This window comes from Benincasa hispida, chromosome 12, assembly GCF_027475165.1.
Source record: "Benincasa hispida cultivar pf3 chromosome 12, pf3_genome.v1.1, whole genome shotgun sequence".
Lineage (NCBI taxonomy): Eukaryota > Viridiplantae > Streptophyta > Magnoliopsida > Cucurbitales > Cucurbitaceae > Benincasa > Benincasa hispida.
The window spans coordinates 86,380,054-86,393,573 of record NC_143489.1 but is presented as its reverse complement, the minus strand read 5'-3'; positions in this window follow the sequence as shown (position 1 = coordinate 86,393,573).

The following is a 13,520-nucleotide window of genomic DNA, read 5'->3' as shown; positions in this document are numbered from 1 at the left end:
CATTTTGAGAATAGTATATAATATATTGAGCATTAAACTTATTTAAATTTGTATTTTATAGGTATTTGGAGATTTTTGTTGAAGATGCATCTCCCGACAAGCGTATTTAGGTTGTAGATGTTAAAGTTATTTTGGATTTAGGAATTGTGGATTAAGGTTGTAGATGCATCTCCAACTATGTACTTTATTATCATATAATGTTTTTTTGTATTAAGAAATTGTGGATGTTATGGTTTGGATTAAGGAATTGTGGATGTTATAGTAACTCTTGGAATAAGGTTATAGATTCAAACATGATTTCTATATATTATTTACTATCTATTATAGACATTTACTTGATTTTGGCAATCTTATTTTAGTTTGATTGATATTTATAAGATTCAAACAGGTATGACATTTGGAAAAAAAAAAAAAAAAAAGCAGATCTAAAAAAAGAAAATAAATAAACAGATTCAAATAGGTGTGACATTTGTTAAACATATAATCTTGATGCTAAAAGATATCCCTTGACAGTCCTAGGGGTCGGGAAAAGAAATCCCGACGATGACCATAAACCGTTGGGATTTAAAAGATATCCTGACGGTCGGGGTAAAGGATGATAGCCCGATGGTACTCTAACCGTCAAGCGATATTAATATCTCCGGTGGTGCCTAGTCATCGTCAAGCGAAAGTAAAATCGCCCAACGGCACCTGCATTGTCGGGCTATATTAAATTGTCCCCATGGCTTCTCACCATCGGGATAACCTTTAAATCTTGATGGTGGTTATAAATTTATACCGTCAGGGGTTGTTCCTTTCTCTCAACGATTTTCTTTAGGGTCGGTAGAAAATTTCCATCCTATATCCATCGAGATAATTTTTCCCCTATGACATAACTTCTATACCGTCGGGGAAAGTTTCTCAGATGAAGCTTTCCCGACGCTATTGTCGGTGACTTCTTGACCGTTGAAAAAATCTTTCCTGACGACCTTTTTGATAGAACACAAGGCATACGCAGCGGAATTAGGACCTAATTACACTATAATTGCTTCTAAACAAAAGGAAATAAGCATGCAAATTGAATTGGATAGGATATTTGAAACCTTACCTTTGAAGCTCCTGAAACTCGCTTTTCCTCGCTGAACTTCGACCCGAACTCTTTCGGACCATCACTAGAGTTGACCTACTATCCTCTACACTTAGAACCGGGTTGTGGGACCCGATGGATGAAGAAACCCGAGAGAGAAAGAGATTGAAAAGAAGATGGAATTTGGGTAGAGTTTGGGTTTGTTTTTCCAGCCTAATTTTGAAAACAAAAATTGGCAAGTTGTTAAAAAAAATTTCATTCAAAATGAAAGCCCAATTTATAGAAAAGGGTCATGCAACAATTGCATGAAATCAATTCATAAAAATCCAACACCTAGAATCCATTATCTAAGTGGGTTTAATGTCTCCACTATAAGCCAACACCTAGCCCACTATTTTGTTAGTGGAATTATCTAACAAAAGTTTGGATTTTCCCACTAACTTTAGTCAAAGGGCAAAATAGTCCTTTTGTCAAAGTCAAACTTTGTCCAAAAAGTCAACATTTTGACTTTTTATGATTTTCTGTGTTGACTAATTTTGACCTCCCGAGCATGAATCTGCATTCATTTTCTCGAAATTCAAATCACATTTGAATATAAGGTCGGTCAAAGTTTGACTTTTGAAAGTCAAAAGTCAACTCTTTGATTTTTTACATCTTTGACCATTTCCATTATTTCCGAGCTTCCGAATATGAACGTATTCATATTCTTAATATTTAAATCATATTTAAATATTAAAGTTGTATCTCTAAACTGAAAAACTCGACCACTATATCACATATACTTGTTAGTTTCTCTCTCTTCACCTAATTCGAACTATTCGAATCATTTTATCATATTGTTCTAAGTTTATTCCATATGAGCTAGTAGGGGAACCTAATTGACCTACAGATCATGGGCTCCAACAATCCGAGATTAATCAGTAAAACTCTTTAACCTAATTAATCAACATTTGTTAACTAACGGGTCATTCCACTAAAGTCCCGTAGTTGCACTCCCCTCATTGTAGATATATTTCTGTCCATCTGATATAACCATGATTAGTAAGCTAATCCTTCATAGGTTGTTCGTAATCTCGACTGGGTCATAAAAACTGTTTTACCCCCAAGACTACATCTTGTTCCTTAAGTTCCACTAATCCTCTAATTAACAATTGGTTTAAGGTCCAACCTATAAACCGAATCCCTCTCAGGCCAAGAAGAGGGTGGGGCCCCTTATTCAAGACCTGGATTCAGTACTAAAGGGAACAACCTATCTACTATACCTATAACGGGTAGGAGTGAATTTCGTCTTGCACCCTATGTTCCCAGCTATCCACCTGATTTTACCCCTGAAATGGGAGGCTTATTGGGCCAGCGATGATGAGCTACCCTCACCTATGTAGATCTAAGGATAATTCCGAGTGAACAGGAGTTCATAGTTAGCTCAGGATCAAAATTAAGTTACCTAGGTTATCAATTAACGAAATAGTCAGTTTTATACATAAAACGACATTTTAGAACGTAAAAAGTGACTATTTCATGGTTCAGTCTTATGCAAACTCATTGCATAGGATGCCCCCACTCACATATCTCTATATGAACGATTCAGGATCAAATCGTTTGTACTAACTACAAAGTGGGTCGCATCCATAGTGTCCCCAGAATAAGGCGCCCAACCTTATTCATATACTATAGATCATTTTTGCTCTATATTTGAACTTGATCCACATTTATGTCACTACATAAAGTTCAAACTACATCAAATAGCCTCAGGACCTTAGTTTATTGGATTCAAGATTACAATTTCAATAAGATAAAAAAATAAAACAGAATATGTTTATTAATTTACAAACTACGAGTTTTAGGACATAAAATCCAACACTTTTCAGCTTGTGCCAAAGACTTTCACCATTGGGAAAGACCCAAATTCTTGTAGTGAAACCAATTCAACCCAACCTAAAAACAAAATTAACCCAACCCAATCCTTATAGTTTGGATTGAATAGTTTGAATTGTTCGAGTTGTCGGACCATTTGAATACCTCTACTTTTTGTCCTTATATTTTTTTAGGAAAAAAAAAGTCCTTTCAATATGTTAGATTTGTTTAAAAATCGATGTTATGTGTGGTAGTTTCATTTTTGTCTTCACAATTTAACAGGAAATTTCTTAGAGTGAACGACATCTTTATAAGTTAAAAACAAAGTTGATTCTCGATTAGTCTATCTAGTGCTCTATCGATCTACATCTACATCTTTATAATTTATAATTTTAATAATACTTTTCATGATAAAGACTACAGTTTTGTAAATGGTAAAGTACATGTATTAAATTGTTGTTTATTAAAGTACAATGATTAAATTATTACATTTTAAAAAAATATAATAACAAAGTTTTACGAATTTAAAATAACAAAGATTGAACCGTTGTCAACTAAAATTCAAGAATTAAATTATTATTTCATGAAAATTTAGAGATCATAAGTGAATTTTAACTCATTAAAAAAATTATAAAATAACTACAAAATTATTTTGTGTCATGTAAATAGTGAAAAATAAATGCGAAATTGATTTTTGTTTTTTTCATCTTGTCATATTAGTATTGTAATATTATGAAATTTATTTGTCCTTTTTTTTTTTTTAACATAGTAATCGAACAAATTGGCTAACATGAAGATATCCCAAGTAACTTAAAATCGAGTTGAATACGTTTGATTTTTTACCCACGTATTGTTAAAAAACAACACAGAAAAACTTCAGGTCCTTTCATCAACCGTAGAAGTGAATTAAATATTGAAAGCTAATGGATAAAATAAATATATTGACTTTAGAAAATTTTACGTAAGAAGCCTATCTTTGCCATATATTTTTATAAATATCTTTAAATTTGATTTTTTTTTTGACAGTTTTGCCCTTTTTTATATTTATTTATACTCGTTTTATATACCGTTTCCTATTTTTGAGCTACTTTAATGATGAGAGAGAAAATATATTTATTATAAAAAGAGAAAATGTCTTTAATCTAACTTTTTTTCATTTATCAATTGGAGAGAGAAAATGTAGTTATTTTAATTTTTTTCTATTTTTCAATTTGAAAAAAAATTACATTTAATAAAATTTTATTTTCTATTTACATTGGTTTTCATATATCAATTAATTGATTTTTTTTATGGATTAATAGTTATTTTAAATATACCTTAGAACATTTTGACGGATTCACGATTATTTTAATATACCTTAGAACATTTTGTTAGGTATTTGAAAATATTCTAACCAATATATGAAATATACTATAGTTTATAAATTAGAGTTTGACTTAATCTGACATAAATCACAATATAAACCAATATATGAAATATACCCCAATATACAAATCTTCACAAATTTCATTTCCACCACAGTATTATATCATAATACAATAAGTCTAAATAAAAAAAATACTCGTTTATATCAAATAAACGAATACATATACCACAATATATATCAAATTTCCTACAAAAGCTAAAAAAAAAGTATATATATATATCATAGTATATATAAAAAATAGGAAAAAAATAAAGTTCATCTTCATATAGGGTCTATAATACATAATCCTCCATCTTCATCTCTTCTTCTTCAGCCATGGCCACCACTCGTAGTTGATCAGATTTGCTTACCCTCCGATGTCGTCGACCAAATCTGCTCAACCCATTACCGTCGATTCGTCCCACACCGTTCGCGCCATCGATTCGTCCCAAGTTATTTGTGTCATCTCGTGTCGAGTCATCAATTCGTCCCACATCATCATCTACCACTTGCAACTCATACCGCCGGAAGGAGAAAAGAGAGAGAAGAGAAAGAAATGGGTGTGAATTATGAGTGAGAGAATATATGAAATATATTATTGGGGAGAGAGAATATATGCATAAACAAAGGAGGATACGCATAGGAGAGAGTATGTATAGAGGAGAAATATATATATATATATAGGTGGGACTAAATTGTAAATAATCATTGATATTAGTGAAAATAGGAATATCAATAAATCTATTTTATACAAAATAAAATATCCAAAATATTAACGTAATATGTGACTTTTCTTTTAAGTCTTTGTGTAGAAATCTCTTGATTTTAAAATAATTATGGTCCAAACAATATATACGATCTCATAACTTTTTTTGGCGACTTTTGAAGGAGTTGCCATTTAAATGGAGATTTTAAGGAAATATTTAACTGGAGTTAAAATTTGAATTAAAAATATGGTGACTTGACATTTAAGAATGTTATCTTTCAGCATCGACAATTTTTTTTAATCCTAGATCCTTCTAACATAGTTTAATTTAGTAGATAACGTATTAGTTACCTTCCTTCTATTTCATCCCGTGAAACAAAAATTTCATATTGTGAAGCAAAAATAAAAGAGAAAGTATTAGAAATACCTCTAAAAAGTTGTCATCTTTCATAGTTAATTCTCTTGAAAAACTTGTTGAAATAGTTTTTTTCCAATGTCTTCCGACGGAGAGATTTGAAAAAATTATGTAGAATTTCGATGTTCTTCTTGGTTAAGATTATACCGAGAAAGGTAAAAGAATCGATCATTTTTTTTAGTACAATTGAAAATAGGGTAATTTAAACTACGAACTTTATGGTTTCTAGCATATTCGAATACCAATTGAATTATGTTCGATTTGGCAAAAGAATCGATCATAAGATAAAAAAGTTTTATTCAAATTCAGGAGCTCAATCATGACCGAGAAGCACTGATAAAAAATTATTTGAATAGTTCACTAGTTGGGAAAGAAAAAATATTTTAGGATTATTTCTGTCTAATTCCTAGAAGAAAATTCTCCACTTTTCTTTCTACTTTGATAAGATTTTCTTTTTTAATTAGATAAGATCGGTGGATTTCTAACAGTGTTGAATGGTCGGTGTACTTCTAGAAGTTTTTTTTTTCCTTCTCTTTTCCTATTTTGTTAACATGGAGGTTTTCTTTTCTATTAATTATAATTCTATTTATATTATTGTTCGCACGAGGTTTGAAGAAACTTGTTTTGTAGGGTTGAATTTAGTTTTTGTATTAATTTCAGTATTGCGAGTACAATCTTTAATGCAAAATCTTTTGATGCTTTCAAAATAAACTATAATTTTTAAGCTGATTAATCTTCTTGGATGATCGACCTTTAGGCTTGATAATCTTCTTGGGGGATCAATGTTCGCACGAGGCTTCCGGAGAAACATATTTCATGGAGTTAAACTTGTGTTGATATAGATTTTGATGCATATGTGATTTGATCTCTAGTACTTGATCCTCTGATTCTCTCTCAGTTGAATGTATGTGTTTGATGTATGGAAAAGGAGCGTGTGGATGTTTTTGAGCCTAGAGTCTTGGAAGAATGCTTGTATCTCCAAGGGACTTCAATATTCAAGTGTGGTCAACTTTAGAAGTCAATGAGTTCTCTGATTGTAGAGAATTCTCCCTAGACTCTCTGGAGTCTAAAATTCCCTCAAATGAAGAGAACTTTTTTTTTATAGAGTTCTGAGATGAACTTGGTGGACTTCGTTGGTCCATGGACCTGGCACTCATGCCCATATATTTGGATTTTGGACTAATTTGGTATTTGAGCCAAATTAAGGCTATTTTTTTTAGCTAAATGGATATGAGTCCAAATTATAATTTCAAACTGGACCAAATTAATTTTATCTAATCCAATGGCCAGGATGAAAACAAGTGGCATGATCAAAATCTGTCAATTTATGTCTTCAATCTCAATTTAGGACACATGTCAGCTTTTAATTGATCCCAAATTCTATGATTTGTAATTTCATCATTAATTTAAGAAATGACGTGACGATTTGTGATTGGTCCAAATTTTTTCCTTCAACAATTATATTATAAATTATGGGTTTGTTAAGTTTGTATTTGTATTATGTGAAACAATAAATTAGAAAAATCCAAATTTTGTAGTTTTTTTTTAATGGTACAAATAAATGATTTGGATAAATTTAAGTTACCAAGCATAGGATGTCATGTTAAAAGATAGATAGACTATTCCTTATAATTAATTTTGAGATTGAACCTTATTGTTAATTGTATATTCATTCTTCAAAATACAAAAATTAAATTAAAATTTTCATACAAGTGTGATTATCAATTAACTAATGTTTAAAAACGGGAGAGAAAATGTTAGAGTGCGAAATTTTAGTAACTATTTATTTGATAAAGTAGAGATTTAATTATTCGTGCGACTACTTAATTGTCTTGTCCTGAAAAAGAAGAGAATCAATTAAAAGATGTCCAAAAAATTGATAGCAATAAAGTGTGGAACAAATAAAGAGCATATGTCACATTTATGGTTGATCCTCCATATTCTGGCCCTTAAACCGTTTTCTCCCTTTTTATTTTCAACTACTTAATTATATCACGCTATTAAAAGTGTAAATGTTGTTGGATTTTTTGGTAAAATATTAGAAGTGTAGTTGTCCTACATAAAAAAGATTTAGAAAAGTCATAGGTATGTCTTACATTGAAAAGGTTTAGGAAAGTCATGGACTTGTCCTACATGAAAAAGGTTTAAGAAAATCATAGACTCTGAGCTTATAAAAGGAGTCCATACATTTGGGTTTTAGTGGTCCCAATTATAAACACTTTAAGCTTGGGTGTGCTAGCTCTAATTAAATTCTCTTGATCTATTTTCTAGTTTGAGAGTGGAAAAATGGTGCAAGTAGTCAAAAGCTTTGAGAGAGTCTACTTGTAATTGGGACTGAGAGAGAGAATTGTTTTGTGTGATTATAACAATTTTTCACATAGTGGATTATTTTTTGGTAGGTCATGGTTTTTCTCCAAGTTGGGAGTTTTTCAAGTAAATTCTCGTGTTTCCAATTTTATTGTTTTCTTTTGATTTCTCTATTATTTTTCTGCTTATTCCTTGGTAGAAATGGGAGGTTTTTCCTAACAAGTGGTATCAGAGAGTCAGGTTTCGTAGTTTCTTGAATTTCTAAGTATGATCTGTGATTGCAGCATTGTCTAACCTTCCACATCAAAAAAAGAATTCTTGAAATGGGTTGTGATATTTTTGAATAGTGTGAGTTGTTCACTATTTGTTGATTTGCTAGAAGTGAAGCAGATGTATGTCAAGCTTTATGAGTCCAATGAAGTTTGATGTAGAGGAATTTGATGGAATGATCAACTTCGGTTTGTGGTAAATGCAAGTCAATGATGTGTTAATATAATCTAGGTTACACAAATGCAAGTTAAGCGATGATGATGTTTCAATACAATTCAAAAGTGATTCCAGCAAAGGTTTCTAGAAGAGAATCTTCAAGTAGAAGATAGATTGCTGGAAATGCAGGCAATTTGGACACATGAAAAATGAAGCAGGTTCGTCAAATGGCTCTAGATTGGATGCTGACGGTGTCTTTCACGTCAGGGAAGACAATGACTTCCTCTAAAGAAGATGAAAATCATCCTCATGGTCCGCTTTACCTTGATAGAGGGTGATGTTAGCAGTTTCACAAGTTTGCATATGGACATTGACTTGGCGGTTATGAAGATGTGTGGTAGAAGTTGTGTCGATGGCTGAAAGACTTCCAAGTGAGCCAAGTAGATGGAAGTTGCACCAGTGGAGCTTGCACCATAAATATCAGCATAGTTTATCGACATGTGATGAAAAAAGAAAATTTTGGGAGGTGGTATTCCAAGTGGTCTACTTTTTATAGTGAAATAGGTTATAATTCTATGAGATGAGAATTGTGATTATCGTTGATGACCATGGATGTTTTAGAAGCTGTTGATTTTTCATATATCTTGCCAATGTGGAATTTGTTGGGTTTTTGGTAAAATATTAGAAGTGCAATTGTTCTACATAAAAAAGATTTAGGAAAGTCTTGGGTTTGTCCTACATTAAAAAGGTTTAAGAAAGTCATGGGCTTATCCTACATAAAAAAAGTTTAGGAAAGTCATGGGCTTCAAACCTATAAAAGGAGTCCATGCCTTTGGTTTTTAGTGGTCCCAGTTAGAAACACTTTAAGCTTTGGTGTACTAGTTCTAATTAAATTCCCTTGATGTATTCTCTAGTTTGAGAGTGGGAAAAGAGTGTGAGTAGTCAAAAGCTTTAAGAGAGTGCTTTTGTAATTGGGATCGAGGGAGAGAATTATTCTGTGTGATTGTAACAATTTTTCACATAGTGGATTTCTTTCTGGTAGGCCGAGGTTTTTCTCCAAGTTGGGAGTTTTCACATAAATTCTTGTGTTTCCAGTTTTATTGTTTTCTTTTAATTTCTCTATTATTTTTCTGCTTATTCCTGCGGTAGAAATAGGAGGGTTTTTCCAACAAATATTAAGGTTTCGTTTGGTAATCCTTTGATTTTTAGTTTTTTTAATTTTAGAAAAATAAGTCTATAAACAGTCTTTTTACCTTTAGTGGTCTATTTGGTAGAGAATTTAGATTCTGTTTTAAGATTCACTGTTCGACAAATATGTGTTTGACAGACAACTCTTGTTTTCTAAAATAATATGGAAATACCTATTGCAGAGTAAACATTGTTACGAATAATGTTGCAACATTCCACAAAACATTAGAAAATAATAAATAACGAATAAAAGGAACACCAAAGATTAGTAACCCAGTTCGGTGAATACCACTTACGTCTAGGAAGCAGAGTACCCAAGAAAGATAACTTCACTAATATAAATAATAAACAATTACAACATAATACTTATATGAAATTATTACAATATTATATGACCACTGTAGAGCTTAATCACTCAACCATTCACCTAGGCCCCTACTAGATGTGAGACTCCCTCTCTTGGTAACTTAGGCTCCCTTAAGATTAAGACTTCCTCTCAGATAGACTTAAGCTCCTATTAAGTTATAGACTCTCTCTCGCTTGAACTTTATCTTTCTATCTCAAGCAAAGACCAATTCACTCTTTTAGCTTATGTTGCCCTATGCTTGAGAATCCTTTCTTGAGAAGTCTACTGATGAAGCACACAAGTGACTTACAGCAATACAATCTTCAACACCTTCAAAGTCTACTGATGAAGCACACAAATGGCTTACAACAACACAATCTTCAACGCCTTCGAAGATTGACAAACTAAACACTTGTAACAGAAGAACTTCACAAGACAACAAACTCCAAATCTTTCGTGAGAACAACCAACTCTAAACAAAAGACAGTCTTTAGATATGCATAGCAGACACACTGATGAGCTATCCTAACTTTAAAAAATAGTTGAGTACAGAGAAGACAAAAGATCTGCAACTATGTTACAGATAGGATTTTCCATGTAAGGAAAATATTTTGCAGAAATGGCAATTCCAGAAAATATCTTTTTATCAGATAAGCTGAATGCAAAAACAATCAAAGAGACATTTGCCAGACTTAAACAAATATTGTGAACACAATTTCTAACATCAGTTCATTTTCTAAAGAATATAATATATATTATGTAATTATTATAAATTATATAATATTAAAAAAAATAATTCTATGATTTTTTAACATAAATCACACTTATAAATAAATTAATAATAGTTTATTATCAACTAAATATTAGTGCCTAGTGGATAAGTATAACTAATTTTATGATTTATAAATATATAATACCAAACACATTCTCAACAATTATTTAAATTAAAATTCAATCTCAAAATCTACTACCAAATATATATCTGAAAACACGAAATACAACTCTACTTTTGTTGAATCCATTGTTTTCAAATTCTTTACCAAACAGACCTTAAATTTCTTAATTTCTTATCTACTTTTTACCAAAATTTTAACAAACCAAGTCAAAATTTGAAAATTAAGACCTTATTTGATAACCATTTTTTAATATATTTTTTATTATTTGAAAATTAAGCGCTCATTCCACCCCTAAGTTTCTTACTTTTTATCAATTTTTACCAACATTTTAAAAAACCAAGTCAAAAAAGTAGTTTTTCAAACTTGTTTTTGTATTCTTAAAAATAAAATAAAAAAACTTGTTTTTATGTTGGAAAATTTGGTTAGGAATTCAACTCTTGTACTAACAAAAAATTCAATAATTATTGTAAGAAATTGAGAGAAATTAGACTTAATTTTCAAAAATTAAAAAATAAAAAACGAAATATTATCAAATGGGAAATAAGTTATTAAAGTAAATAATTTATTGACGTAGGTGATTGGAATGTCCTCGTCCCAATTTATTTACTAAAAATGTAATCTAATAACTTTATGTTTGCTCTCAAAAAAAAGCAAGAAAACGAGAGAGAGAGAGAGAAAACCTCCATGTTTGAACTAACAAACCAACAATCAAATCAAGAGTGTCCAATTTATTAGCCCATTCGTATTCTTCAGTCACACAGAGATTTTATACTTAAAGTTTCATGTCAATTTGAAACCATTTTAATTTAAATGACGGATACGATTATTTGGAAAATATGTAAACATAAAACAAAGTAATTTATAATATAGATTTGAATTCACATTTCTACCTGCGTTGTTAAACTAAAAAAAATGGTAAAATAATGTTGTAGATTTTGCAAACTACAAAATCGTTCCAAACTATCTTCAAAACACAAGCGTAGTTTACAAAAATTTGCAAACCAAGAAGGATATGTAGATTGTAATGATTTTATATTTGAGATGAGAAGATAATCTAGCACACAGTCACAAATGTTAAAAACGATGTTGTAACACTTTACAAAACAATGCAAATAAAGGTAGAGTACAAAATCACAAATGCAACACTACCATTGGTAACCCAATTTGATAAATTACCACCAACTCTAGGGAGCAATGTGCTCAAAAAAGATAAATTCACTAACGTAAAACAAAACATCAACATTGTACTTATCTGTAAAGACAAGATAATAATAGTGGCACGCGAAAAGCTTGACTTCTTGAATTGACACTTAGGTTCTCCCTAAATGTGAGACTCCCTCTCAAGACACCTTAAGATCCCCCTAAGTATAGGTACATTGGTAGATGAACCCTCAAACTCCTATGTAAGATTCCTAACCGAGAAATTTATTTTTCTTTCTTCTAGTGAAATTCACTCTACTCTATCAACTTAGGATCCCCTCAATTAAAGAATCTCTCTCTTCGTTTATGAGACTTCATCATTAATCTCTATATAAGAACTACCAAGATTCAAAACACACAACATTCTTTACGAATGTCACACACTTGCAATTTACGTCGAACTCACAAGAAAGTGACAACAATGTTCCTTTTTCCGCAAAATAATTGTGAACCCTAGCAAACACAAAAATAACTTTTAAATATGCACAGTAGAATGCAAAAGGCAATCCTAATAAAATATTCTTAGCTCAATAGACAAAAACAAAATCGAAGAGAATAAACTGTCATAATATCTTCCTAATAAGAAAATTAACAATCTACAAAAACTACATCTTGACGAGAACAATGACACATATATTGAGACATTCTGAAATATACTCACAGAAGAAGGTCCATCACAACAACATAAAGAAAATATAAACTATCCTTGAACAAATATCGCCAATAATAAATTTCTAACCATATTAATATACACCAAAGATGCTTTAACGAGTAAGAAAAAGGGGGGGAATGACAAGATCGAGACGAGAGAATCAATAAAGTATGGAAACCCAATAAATAATACAATGGGAAATATTTCTTGTTGGTTTGTTTTGTTTCCATTATATGGCCATATGGGTGTATGAAGGAAGGAAAGAAAAAGGCTAAATAGCTAAGAAAAGATTATTTAATTTTTACAGTTCATGCTAACTAAAGTAACCAGTTTGAAATAATTGAATAAGAAACTGCTTAATAATATTAAAATCACTAATATTATAAACAATAATGATTAGCACTTTTTTTTATAAACAAATGTGTACTAATTTATCTTAAACATGTTGTTTTTGATAAAAAAAAAATATTAAAAGAGCAGTATCCCACATGTAAAAAGTATAAGAAAGGAATGAGCTTCGACCACTATAAAGAAATGTCTTTGGTTTCAAATCATCCCAATTTGAAGCATTTTAAGCATCGTATACTAACTTATTTATGTGAGTGGTGTAATATTTTAAGAGAGTACTGCTCTTGTAAATGGAGTTAGGAGAGAGATTTTTGTATGATTATAATAAATTTTTACATAGTTTTTTCTTCGATTTGAAGTTTTTATACGTTAATTCCCGTGTTTCTAGTTTTATAGCCTTTTATTAATTTCTCTATTATTTGTTTATTCTTGCGTAGTAGAAAATTTTTTCCAACGAATCAAGGTCTTTAACTGCCAATACGATCAGAATAAAATTTTGTCAAAAGAGGGATATCAAAAGGCCACATTTTGGATAGCCATGGGAAATCTAATGTGGCTGCCAAAGCATAAATTGTCCTGTTAACACGTTGGTTGATATGAGGAAAATGAACTTCAGATTACTAAAAGTAAAAAGAAAAACGTTGGATTCACATTAATATTGGCATTTTATATTTTATACAAAAGAATATGGGAAAAGATAAACATGGTTTA